The sequence below is a fragment of the Oncorhynchus mykiss genome, chromosome 11 (assembly GCF_057628025.1).
Source record: "Oncorhynchus mykiss isolate SJ-2025 chromosome 11, ASM5762802v1, whole genome shotgun sequence".
NCBI lineage: Eukaryota > Metazoa > Chordata > Actinopteri > Salmoniformes > Salmonidae > Oncorhynchus > Oncorhynchus mykiss.
This window is the reverse complement of record NC_143032.1, coordinates 72,615,034-72,629,117: the sequence shown is the minus strand read 5'-3', so window position 1 is coordinate 72,629,117 and position 14,084 is coordinate 72,615,034. Positions and strand designations below refer to the sequence as shown.

The 14,084-nt window shown below is 44.1% G+C and overlaps 1 protein-coding gene across 3 annotated transcripts in view; it reads left to right on the top strand.

Annotated features, from left to right (window-relative positions):
* The window catches only part of LOC110536342 (ephrin-A5-like), a 197,516-nt gene that overhangs the window by 73,606 nt on the left and 109,826 nt on the right, over positions 1 to 14,084 (top strand). The window lies entirely within an intron of this gene.

Here is a 14,084-nt window from a genome sequence, read left to right as displayed (position 1 = left end):
TGTCAGTATAATGCTCGAACTATGTCAGCAACCACATTTCACTACTACTTGTTAAAAAGCTGCAGAGATGTAATGTAATCTGAAGGTAGGATTATCAAGTCTTGAGCTGTCGGGGCTTTGGACTGTTAAACTGCTAGCTGGATTATATTATATCTCTTAAAACCTGAGTTTACTACCTGGCTGACTGGGGGTTAGGCCTCTGGGACTGTTAGTCCTGCCGTTTTATAGTCAACGACTGAAATTAGGAATAGGAGATGTCGAGAGTTGTTACGCTTGTTGAGCTTTGGTCCCTAAAGAGAGGGACGGAGGGAGGGACAGAGAGGTACTGAGAAAGGGAGAGAGGGGGAGAGAGCGGGAGAGCGGGAGAGATATCACAGTGTGCCATCACAGCAGCAAGATTTGTGACATGTTGCCGCAAGAAAAGGGCAACCAGTAAAAAACAAATACTATTGTAAATACAACCCATATTTATGTTTTTCCCTATTGTACTTGAACTCTTTGCACATAATATGACATTTGAAATGTCTTTATTCTTCTGTATCATTTGTGAGTGTAATGCTTTCGAGAGAGAGAGAGAGAGAGAGAGAGAGAGAGAGAGAGAGAGAGAGAGAGAGAGATTACCCCCCAAAAAACTTGGTTGTGTGTGTGAATTAACTTGGAACACGAGAGCGAGTGCAAATATTAGCTTCTGTGTGTGCGTAAGCATCGGCGTCTATATTCATATCACCTCTTGATAGTCAGCTCACAGGGGTAAGATGGAAAGTTTTGAAAGGGAAACATACGTTTTTGCTCCAACATCTAAAGAGGAGAAATATAAAAAGTTTTATATCCACATGCTGAGTTGATAAAATCCATATTAGCGAGGCAGGAAACCAGCAATAAAACCAAACATATGGAAATAGTCAGGCCCGTGGGATATCACAGTATATACGCCTTCCAATGAATATAAACTTTTACTTATTGATTTCTAAATATTTTCTTATCTCCATGCAAAAGTGGCAGCTGATGAAATAAACAAGACAGAAAGAGTGTGTGTGTGTGTGTGCGTGTGTGTGTGCATGAGTGTGACAATAATTATGTTGGATAAGAGCCTCTGTGAAGTCTCGTATCACCCAGTAGAGGATCATGTTTCTCTCTCTCCCTCCATATTCACTTTCTTTCTCTTCTATCCCTCAGTTCATCTCTCTCTCTGTAAATAATCTCTCTCTTTCTTTCTCTCTTTCTCCACATACAAGGTTGCAGTTTCATATCTCAGCATTCTAAGTGTATGCAAAGAATGGCGCCGACAGAGATGGTCGCCTCGCTTCGAGTACTTAGGAAACTATATAGTATTCTGTTTTTTTATGTATAATGTTTTACATTGTTACCCCAGGAAATCTTATTACATACAGCCATGAAGAACTATCGGATATAAGTGCAACGTCAACTTACCAACATTACGACCAGGAATATGACTTTCCCGAAGCGGATCCTCTGTTCGTACCACCACCCAGGACAATGGAGCTAATTCCAGTAGGCGATCCAAAACAACGACGCCACAGAAGGGGCAGATGAAGCGGCCACCTGGCCGGGCTCCGTAGATGTGCACACCGCTCCCGAGTACACTCTAGCCAATGTCCAGTCTAAAAAGCCAATGTCCACACTGCCCTATCCCATCTGGACCTACATTTGAAGTCTGAAGTTTACAAACACCTTAGCCAAATACAGTGCCTTGCGAAAGTATTTGGCCCCCTTGAACTTTGCGACCTTTTGCCACATTTCAGGCTTCAAACATAAAGATATAAAACTGTATTTTTTTGTGAAGAATCAACAGCAAGTGGGACACAATCATGAAGTGGAACGACATTTATTGGATATTTAAAACTTTTTTAACAAATCCAAACCTGAAAAATTGGGCGTGCAAAATTATTCAGCCCCTTTACTTTCAGTGCAGCAAACTCTCTCCAGAAGTTCAGTGAGGATCTCTGAATGATCCAATGTTGACCTAAATGACTAATGATGATAAATACAATCTACCTGTGTGTAATCAAGTCTCCGTATAAATGCACCTGCACTGTGATAGTCTCAGAGGTCCGTTAAAAGCGCAGAGAGCATCATGAAGAACAAGGAACACAACAGGTAGGTCCGAGATACTGTTGTGAAGAAGTTTAAAGCCGGATTTGGATACAAAAAGATTTCCCAAGCTTTAAACATCCCAAGGAGCACTGTGCAAGCGATAATATTGAAATGGAAGGAGTATCAGACCACTGCAAATCTACCAAGACCCTCTAAACTTTCAGCTCATACAAGGAGAAGACAGAGATAAGAGGCCCATGATCACTCTGGATGAACTGCAGAGATCTACAGCTGAGGTGGGAGACTCTGTCCATAGGACAACAATCAGTCGTATATTGCACAAATCTGGCCTTTATGGAAGAGTGGCAAGAAGAAAGCCATTTCTTAAAGATATCCATAAAAAGTGTTGTTTAAAGTTTGCCACAAGCCACCTGGGAGACACCAAACATGTGGAAGAAGGTGCTCTGGTCAGATGAAACCAAAATTGAACTTTTTGGCAACAATACAAAACGTTATGTTTGGCGTAAAAGCAACACAGCTCATCACCCTGAACACACCATGCCCACTGTCAAACATGGTGGTGGCAGCATCATGGTTTGGGCCTGCTTTTCTTCAGCAGGGACAGGGAAGATGGTTAAAATTGATGGGAAGATGGATGGAGCCAAATACAGGACCATTCTGGAAGAAAACCTGATGGAGTCTGCAAAAGACCTGAGACTGGGATGGAGATTTGTCTTCCAACAAGACAATGATCCAAAACATAAAGCAAAATCTACAATGGAATGGTTCAAAAATAAACATATCCAGGTGTTAGAATGGCCAAGTCAAAGTCCAGACCTGAATCCAATCGAGAATCTGTGGAAAGAACTGAAAACTGCTGTTCACAAATGCTCTCCATCCAACCTCACTGAGCTCGAGCTGTTTTGCAAGGAGGAATGGGAAAAAATGTCAGTCTCTCGATGTGCAAAACTGATAGAGACATACCCCAAGCGACTTACAGCTGTAATCGCAGCAAAAGGTGGCGCTACAAAGTATTAACTTAAGGGGGCTGAATAATTTTGCACGCCCAATTTTTCAGTTTTTGATTTGTTAAAAAAGTTTGAAATATCCAATAAATGTCGTTCCACTTCATGATTGTGTCCCACTTGTTGTTGATTCTTCACAAAAAAATACAGTTTTATATCTTTATGATTGAAGCCTGAAATGTGGCAAAAGGTCGCAAAGTTCAAGGGGGCCGAATACTTTCGCAAGGCACTGTACATTTGAACTCAGTTTTTCACAATTCCTGACATTTAATCCTAGTAAATATTCCCTGTCTTGGGTCAGTTAAGATCACCACTTTATTTTAAGAATGTGAAATGTCAGAATAATTGTTGGCCAAGATCTCGCGATACATGGCCCCATCCATCCTCCCCTCAATACGGTGCAGTCGTCCTGTCCCCTTTGCAGAAAAGCATCCCCAAAGAATGATGTTTCCACCTCCATGCTTCACAGTTGGGATGGTGTTCTTGGGTTTGTACTCATCCTTCTTCTTCCTCCAAACACGGCGAGTGGAGTTTAGACCAAAGAGCTCTAATTTTGTCTCATCAAACCACATGACCTTCTCCCATTCCTCCTCTGGATCATTCAGATGGTCATTGGAAAACTTAGACGGGCCTGGACATGCGCTGTCTTGAGCAGGGGGACCTTGCGTGCGCTGCAGGATTTTAATCTATGACGGCGTAGTGTGTTACTAATGGTTTTCTTTGAGACTGTGGTCCAAGCTCTCTTCTGGTCATTGGCCAGGTCCTGCCGTGTAGTTCTGGGCTGATTCCTCACCTTCCTTATGATCATTGATGCCCCCACGAGGTGAGATCTTGTATGGAGCCCCAGACCGAGGGTGATTGACCGTCATCTTCAACTTCTTCCATTTTCTAATAATTGCGCCAACAGTTGTTGCCTTCTCACCAAGCTGCTTGCCTATTGTCCTGTAGCCCATCCCAGCCTTGTGCAGGTCTACAATTGTCCTTACACAACTCTCTGGTCTTGGCCATTGTGGAGAGGTTGGAGTCTGTTTGGTTGAGTGTGTGGACAGGTGTCTTTTATACAGGTAGCGAGTTCAAACAGGTGCAGTTAATACAGGTAAGGAGTGGAGAACAGGAGGGATTCTTAAAGAAAAACTAACAGGTCTGTGAGAGACGGAATTCTTACTGGTTGGTAGGTGATCAAATACTTATGTCATGCAAATTAATTACTTTAAAATCGTACAATGTGATTTTTTGGATTTTTGTTTTAGATTCCATCTCTCACAGTTGAAGTGTACCTATGATAAAAATGACAGACCTCTACATGCTTTGTAAGTAGGAAACACTGCCGATTTTGCAGGTTATCAAATACTTGTTCTCCCCACTGTAGATACTTTTGTACCTGTTTCCTCCAGCATCTTCACAAGGTCCTTTGCTGTTGTTCTGGGATTGATTTGCACTTTTTGCACCAAAGTAGGTTCATCTCTAGGAGACAGAATGCGTCTCCTTCCCTGAGCGGTATTACGGCTGCGTGATCCCATGGTGTTTATACTTGCGTACTATTGTTTGTACAGATGAACGATCAGAAGCTTCTAAAGCCATGACATACGTTTATGGAATTTTCCAAGCTGTTTAAAGGCACAGTCAACTTTGTGTATGTAAACTTCTGACCCACTGGAATTGTGATACAGTAAATTTTAAGTGAAATAATCTGTCTGTCAACAATTGTTGAAAAAATGAATTGTGTCATGCACAAAGTAGATGTCCTAACCAACTTGCCAAGAAATTTGTGGAGTGGTTGAAAAACAAGTTTTAATGACTCCAACCTAAATGTATGGTAACTTCTGACTTCAACTGTATGTAAGCATGCTGTTCATTGCTGTTCATTGACTACAGGTCAGCATTCAACACCAAAGTACTCTCCAAGCTCATCATCAAGCTGGAGGCCCTTTGTCTCGACCCTGCCCTGTGCAATTGGGTCTTGGACTTTCTGACGGGCCTGCCCCCAGGTGGTGAAGGTAGGAAACAACATCTCTACTTCGCTGACTCTCAACACTGGGGCCCCACAAGGGTGCGTGCTCAGCTCACCTCTTGTAGTCCCTGTCCACCCACAACTGCATGGCCCTGCAGGCCTCCAATTCAGTCATCAAGTTTGCAGACAACACAACAGTAGTGGGCTTGATTACCAACAATGACGAGAAAGCCTACAGTGAGGGGGTGAGGGCACTTGGAGTGTGGTGTCAGGAAAACAACCTCTCACTCAACCTCAACAAAACAAAGGAGATTATTGTGGACTTCAGGAAACAGCAGAGGGAGCACCACCCTATCCACATCGAAGGGACATCAGTGGAGAAGGTGGAACGATTTAAGTTCCTCGGCATACACATCACAGACGAACTGAGAATGGTCCGCTCACACAGACAGAGTGGTGACGAAGGCGTGGCGCCTTCAGTGCCTCTTCAACCTCAGGAGGCTGAAGAAATGTGGCTTGTCACCCAAAACTGACAAACTTTTACAGATGCACAATCGAGAGCATCCTGTCTGGCTGTATCACAGCCTAGTATGGCAAATGCACCGCCATCAGCTGCAAGGCTCTCCAGGGGGTGGTGCGGTCTGCACAACGCATCACTGGGGACAAACTACCTTCCCTCCGTGACACCTACAGCACCCAATGTCACAGAAAGGCCAAAAAGATCATCAAGGACAACAACCACCCAAAACACTTCCTGTTCACACCGCTACCATCCAGAAAGCGAGGTCAGTACAGATGCATCAAAGCTGGCACCGAGAGACTGGAAAATCAGCTTCTATCTCAAGGCCACCAGACTGCTAAACAGCAATCACTAACTCAGAGAGGCTGCTGCCTACATTGAGACCCAATCACTGGCCACTTTAATAAATGAATCAATAAATAGTAACTTTAGACAATGCACTCTAAATAATCACACTTAAATAATGTTTACATGTCCTACATTACTCATATCACATGTATATACTGTATTTTATACACCTATTTCACCTTGCCTATGCACTCGGCCATCGCTCATCCATATGCTTACATGTAAATATTCTCATTCACCCCTTTAGATTTGTGTGTATTAGGTAGTTGTTCGGGAATTGTTAGATTATTTGTTAGATATTACTGCACTGTCGGAACTAGAAGCACAAGCATTTCGCTACACTCCCATTGACATCTGCCAACCATGTGTATGTGACCAATAACATTTTATTTGATTTGATGTGTAGGGTGTTAAAAAATATCTAATTTCCAACTTCTCATTTTTTCCATGAAAGGAAAATTCTGTGTATTATGCACACACACGCACACACACACACACACACACACACACACTTCCATTCCATTGGGTTTTGGATTTAGTTTGAGGTAGGTCAGATATCTAATAATCTGGTAAATACTGCATGTCCTACATTTAGCTGTGTATTTATTATAGTTTCCATCCCCACCACATGTACCAGTGTGGAGTGCAAGGCCTTTTTGTGAGAACATGTTTTTTCATTAGTCCTCTGACAGACTGTGAAACATCATTTCCATAAGCTCACACTCTCACGTTACAACTGGGAGAAATGTACAGTATCAGGGGCTTCAGGGGCTTGGCTGTCGAGATCCCCGCTCCAGAGGATTGTTTGTGGGTGCGTGTATGTTACAGCATGCAGCTGCGTTGAGGTTGTGTTTAGATATGAATTCTCTCCCTGAATGTAGGGAGAGATGTCGTTCTGATTACACCCTGTTTGCTTGGCTTGGCTCGAAGAGACATTGTCAAACATGACTACACAACCCATCCCTCTGCCACTGTGTAAATACCAGCCTAAATGGACAAATCCAGTGTCTGCCTCTCTTACCAAGAACACACATTTCCATGGACGATACATTGGAGATAATATAAGACAAGTATTGAAAACAATAGAAAACTATGAAAAATCTTGGAAACCAGGCCTGGTATTCATAGCTGAATTTGAAAAGGCTTTTGATAAAGTACGACTGGAATTTCTATGCCTGGAATATTTATATTTTGGAGAATCTCTTATACAATGGGTTAAAGTTATGTATAGTAATGCAAGGTGTAAAATAGTAAATAATGGCTACTTCTCTGTTACGACTTCTAGGAGTAGTGGGCGGAGTCAGGCGCAGAGAGCAGAGGGTTAAGAACAACCGTATTTATTCCGGTGACAGAAAGGTCACGCCAAAACACCAGGCGCATACAATGACTGGCCCAAAAACAGGACACAAACAGTCTGGAGAAAGTACAGAAATAACACATCCACAAAACGAACAGAGAAACAAGCCTGCACAAAAGCAGGCGGGCATAACCGGCTTAAATAGCCCTAACCAAACCCCAAACCAGAAACAGGTGTAACCAATAAGTCAAAAACAACAGAAAAGGAAAAGGGGATCGGTGGCAGCTAGTTGACCGGTGACGACGACCGCCGAGCGCCGCCCAAACAGGAAGAGGAGCCACCTTCGGTGGAAGTCGTGGTAGTGCCGGGACCTCCGGCACCACACCTTCCTGCAGGGGACCAGCTACCACCGGCCTGAGGAGAGACACTTAGGGGTTAATACGATAGTAAGAAGGTTTCGGGTCGAGAGCCAGAACCTGTCCCCAGGTGCGAACACGGGGGCCTCACTGTGGTGGCGGTCAGCGTTCCTCTTCTGCCATCCACCAGCTTGCTTAAAACTTCTTGACGCTACCTATCCCGTTAGCGGGATAATCAACAAAACATTATGAACACCTAGCATCAAGTAGCTTGGTCACGAAAATCAGAAAAGCAATCAAATTAATAGTTTACCTTTGATGATCTTCGGATGTTTTCACTCACGAGACTCCCAGTTACACAACAAATGTTCCTTTTGTTCCATAAAGATTAGGTCAGTTTGTTTGTCGCGTTATGTTCAGAAATCCACAGGCTCGAGCGGTCACGACAATGCAGACGAAAATTCCAAATAGTATCCATAATGTCCACAGAAACATGTCAAATGTTTTTTTATAATCAATCCTCAGGTTCTTTTTAAAATATATAATCGATAATATATCAACTCCTTTTCAGTAGGAGAGGGAGAGATGATGGCTGCCCAAGCTCTGTTGCGCAAGCAAAACTCATGCGAACACCTGCCGCAATGTTATCTTTCTCGCTCATTTTTCAAAATAAAAGCCTTAAACTATGTCCAAAAACTGTTGACTCCTTTATGAAGCGATAGGAAACGGAATATGGTGTATATCCCTTTAAATGGAGCAAAGGCAGGCTATTGAACATGGAGCTTTCAAAATAGAAGCCACTTCCTGGTTTGATTTTCCTCAGGTTTCGCCTGCAATATCAGTTTTGTTATACTCACAGACAATATTTTGACAGTTTTGGAAACTTTAGAGTGTTTTCTATCCTAAGCTGTCAATTATATGCATATTCTTTCATATAGGCCTGAGAAATAGGCCGTTCACATTGGGAACATTATTTTTCCAAACATAAAAATAGTGCCCCCTAGCTGAAAGAGGTTAAGTGATTCCTGGATGGTCCTCCAGCTCTCCTTAGAGCGCTGCACCCACTCCTCCACCGCAGGAGCCTCGGTCTGACTCTGATGCCACGGTGGCAGGACCGGCTGGTAGCCCAACATGCATTGAAACGGTGACATGTTCGTGGAGGAGTGGCAGAGTGAGTTCTGAGCCACCTTCGCCCATGGGACGTACCTCGCCCATTCTCCTGGCCAGTCCTGGCAATACGACCGCAGAAACCTACCCACTCTCTCCAACTGCCCATTACTCTCAGGGTGATAACCCGAGGTCAGGCTGACCGAGATCCCCAGACGCTCCATAAACACCCTCCAAACTCGGGACGTGAACTGGGGACCCCGATCAGAAACGATGTCCTCAGGCACCCTGTAGTGCCGGAAGACGTGGGTAAACAGTGCCTCCGCAGTCTGTAGGGCCGTAGGGAGACAGGGAAACGGGAGGAGACGGCAGGACTTAGAAAACCGATCCACAATGACCAGGATCGTAGTGTTCCCCTGAGACGGGGGAAGATCGTTAAGGAAGTCCACCGACAGATGAGACCATGGCCGTTGTGGAATGGGGAGGGGCTGTAACTTCCCTCTAGGCAGGTGCCTAGGAGCCTTACTCTGAGCGCACATCGAACAGGAGACATAGAACCTCACGTTCTTAGCTAAGGTGGGCCACCAGTATTTCCCCCTAAGACCCCGCACTGTCCTCGCAATACCAGGACGACCCGAAAAGGGCAGCGTATGAGCCCACCGAATCAATTGATCACGAACACCAAGCGGCACTTACTTAAGACCGGTTGGTCACTGTGGAGGCACATGTTCCAACCGTAACGCCCGCTCAATGTCCGCATCCACCTCCCATACCATTGGTGCCACCAGCCATGAAGCTGGAAGGATGGGAGTAGGATCGATGGACCAATCCTTGGTGTCATTGAGACAGGACAGCGCGTCTGCCTTCGTGTTGAGGGAACCTGGTCTATAAAAGATAGTGAACCTAAATCTGGTGAAAAACATGGCCCACCTTGCCTGACAAGGATTCAGTCTCCTTGCTGCCCGGATATACTCCAGATTACGGTGGTCAGTCCAGATGAGGAAAGGGTGCTTAGCCCCCTCAAGCCAAACAAGAAACAGGTGTAACCAATAAGACAAAATCAACCGAAAAGGAAAAGGGGATCGGTGGCAGCTAGTAGACCGGTGACGATGACCACTGAGGGCCGCCCGAACAGGAAGAGGAGCCACCTTCGGTGGAAGTCGTGACATTCTCAGAAGGTATTCAACTGTGAATAGGAGTAAAACAAGGTTGTCCACTATCGGCATATCTATTTATTATGGCTATAGAAATATTAACTATTCAAATTAGATATAACAATAATATCAAGGGTTTAGAAATCCAGGGCTTAAAAACAAAGGTGTCATTATACACTGATGATTTATGTTTTCTTTTAAATCCACAATTTGGATCCCTCCACAGCCTCATAGAGGATCTAGATGTGTCATGGGTCCTCAGATCCTCAAAAGGTTTTACAGCTGCACCGACAAGAGCATCCTGATGGGTTGCATCACTGCCTGGTATGGCAACTGCTTGGCCTCCGACCGCAAGGCACTACAGAGGGTAGTGCGTATGGCCCAGTACATCACCGGGGCCAAGCTTCCTGCCATCCAGGACCTCTATACCAGGAGGTGTCAGAGGAAGTCCCTAAAAATTGTCAAAGACTCCAGCCACCCTAGTCATAGTGTTATGACCTGATCTGTTTCACCTGTCTTTGTGCTTGTCCCCCCCCCCCCCGGGTGTCACCCATCTTCCCCATTCCCCCCTGTGTACTTATACAGTGGGGCAAAAAAGTATTTAGTCAGCCACCAATTGTGCAAGTTCTCCCACTTAAAAAGATGAGAGAGGCCTGTAATTTTCATCATAGGTACACTTCAACAATGACAGACAAAATGAGAAAAAAAATCCAGAAAATCACATTGTAGGATTTTTTATGAATTTATTTGCAAATGATGGTGGAAAATAAGTATTATCTCAATACTTTGTTATATACCCTTTGTTGGCAATGACAGAGGTCAAACATTTTCTGTAAGTCTTCACAAGGTTTTCACACACTGTTGCTGGTATTTTGGCCTATTCCTCCATGCAGATCTCCTCTAGAGCAGTGATGTGTTGGGGCTGTTGCTGGGCAACACGGACTTTCAACTCCCTCCAAAGATTTTCTATGGGGTTGAGATCTGGAGACTGGCTAGGCCACTCCAGGACCTTGAAATGCTTCTTACGAAGCCACTCCATCATTGCCCAGGTGGTGTGTTTGGGATCATTGTCATGCTGAAAGACCCAGCCACGTTTCATCTTCAATGCCCTTGCTGATGGAAGGAGGTTTTCACTCAAAATCTCACGGTACATGGCCCCATTCATTCTTTCCTTTACACGCATAGGTCGTCCTGGTCCCTTTGCAGAAAAACAGCCCCAAAGCATGATGTTTCCACCCCCATGCTTCACAATAGGTATGGTGTTCTTTGGATGCAACTCAGCATTCTTTGTCCTCCAAACACGACGAGTTGAGTTTTTACCAAAAAGTTCAATTTTGGTTTCATCTGAACATATGATATTCTCCCAATCTTCTTCTGGATCATCCAAATGCTCTCTAGCAAACTTCAGACGGGCCTGGACATGTACTGGCTTAAGCAGGGGACACGTCTGGCACTGCAGGATTTGAGTCCCTGGCGGCGTAGTGTGTTACTTATGGTAGGCTTTGTTACTTTTGTCCCAGCTCTCTGCAGGTCATTCACTAGGTCCCCCCGTGTGGTTCTGGGATTTTTGCTCACCGTTCTTGTGGTCATTTTGACCCCATGGGGTGAGATCTTGCGTGGAGCCCCAGATCGAGGGAGATTATTAGTGGTCTTGTATGTCTTCCATTTCCTAATAATTGCTCCCACAGTTGATTTCTTCAAACCAAGCTGCTTACCTATTGCAGATGCAGTCTTCCCAGCCTGGTGCAGGTCTACAATTTTGTTTCTGGTGTCCTTTGACAGCTCTTTGGTCTTGGCCATAGTGGAGTTTGGGGTGTGACTGATTGAGGTTGTGGACGGGTGTCTTTTATACTGATAACAAGTTCAAACAGGTGCCATTAATACAGGTAACGAGTGGAGGACAGAGGAGCCTCTTTAAATAAGAAGGTACAGGTCTGTGAGAGCCAGAAATCTTGCTTATTTTCCACCATAATTTGCAAATAAATAAATTAAAAATCCTACAATGTGATTTTCTGGATTTTTTTTTCTCATTTTGTCTGTCATAGTTGAAGTGTACCTATGATGGAAATAACAGGCCTCTCTCATCTTTTTAAGTGGGAGAACTTGCACAATTGGTGGCTGACTAAATACTTTTTTGCCCCACTGTTCCTGTGTTTTCTGTTTGTCTGTTGCCAGTTCGTCTTGTTTGTCAAGCTTCTCAGCATTTGTCCTGTAAGCTCCTGTTTTTTCCCAGACTTAACATGTGTAAGTAAGTATTTGTATGAACATGACAAGATTCAACATCTGAGACATGAACTGAACAAGTTCCACAGACATGTGACTAACAGAAAGGGAATAATGTGTCCCTGAACAAAGGGGGTCAAAATGAAAAGTAACAGTCAGTAACAGTGGGTATCTTGTGTGGCCACTAGCTGCATTAAGTACTGCAGTGCATCTCCTCATGGACAGTACCAGATTTGCCAGTTCATACTGTGAGATGTTACCCCACTCTTCTACCAAGGCACCTGCAAGTACCCAGACATTTCTAGGGGGAATGGCCCTAGCCCTCACCCTCCGATCCAACAGGTCCCAGGCTTCCTCAATGGAATTGAGATCCGGGCTCTTCGCTGGCCATGGCAGATCACTGACATTCCTGTCTTGCTGAAAGTCAGGCACCGAATGAGCAGTATGGCTGGTGGCATTGTCATGCTGGAGGGTCATGTCAGGATGAGCCTGTAGGAAGCGTACCACATGAGGAAGGAGGATGTCTTCAATGTAATGCACAGCATTGAGATTGCCTGCAGTGACAACAAGCTCAATCCGATGATGCTGTGACACACTGTCCTAGTCCATAACAGACCCTCCACCTCCAAATACATCCCTCTCCAGAGTACAGGTTCAGTCCTTCAACAATAAACACAAATCTGACCATCACCCCATGTGAGACAAACCGCGACTCATCAGCGAGAGCCCTTTTTTCGAGTCCTGTCTTGTCCAGCAACGGTGGGTTTGTGCCCATAGGCGACGTTGTTGCTGGTGATGTCTGGTGAGGACCTTCCTTTCAACAGGCCCTCAGTCCAGCCTCTCTCAGCCTATTGCGGACAGTCTGAGCATTGATGGAGAGATTGTGCGTTCCTGGTGTAACTCGGGCAGTTGTTGCCATCCTGTACCTGTCCCGTAGGTGTGATGTTCGGATGTACAGATCCTGTGCAGGTGTTGTTACACATGGTCTGCCGCTGCGAGAACGATTAGCTGTCCGTTCTGTCTTGTAGCGTTGTCTTAGGTGTCTCACAGTACGGACATTGCAATTTATTGCCCTGGCCACATCTGCAGTCCTCATGCCTCCTTTCAGCCACGAAAGGCACACAGATGAGCAGGGACCCTGGGCATCTTTATTTTGGTGTTTTTCAGAGTTAGTAGAAAGGCCTCTTTAGTGTCCTAAATCTTCATAACTGTTATCTTAATTACCTACAAGCTGTTAGTGTCTTAACAACCGTTCCACAGGTGCATGTTCATGAATTGTTTATGGTTCATTGAACAAGCATGGGAAACAGTGTTTAAACCCTTTACAATGAAGATCTATGAAGTTATTTAGATTTTTACGAATTATCTTTGAAAGACAGGATCCTGAAAAAGGGACGTTTCTTTTTTAGCTGAATTTATTTGCTTATGGCCTTGCCTACAGCTAGCAACTTGTTTTTAAATTATATGAGCAAAAAATATTCCATTTTATTTGGAACGTCAAGCCATATCAAATTAAACGGGCCTTCTTATATAATGAATATGTATTCGAAGGGCAGAGATGACTAAATATAAGCATAAGCATAATATAGGCATAATCTTTGTAAATTATCTAGGATTGATTGAGTTATGTCACACATGCAGCTAACAAAATATATGGAAATGTCGGCTCTACTCGAAATGACGACCAACTAATTGCAGCATTACCGCAAAAATGAAAGAGGCAAGTGGAACGGGGAAATGTAAGCAACTTGTCTGTCGGCCCTGCATTAAATACAAACAACGGCTAAAGAAAATTAAAATGATAAATACAAATGATAAATACAAAAGTATGCCAGTTTCATTTAAGGACCTAAAAATGTACGGCTGTGCCATACAGATTGCAAAATAGTGTGGAGGAGGTTTTTGATGTACCGATTCCTTGGCACATGGTCTATGTACCGATACACCAAACAATGCTGGATTCAAAACTTAGATTTTTTTCTATTTAAATTATACAAAATGATTGCTACCAATTGAATGTTATGTACTCTACCATTCAACAAATCTGG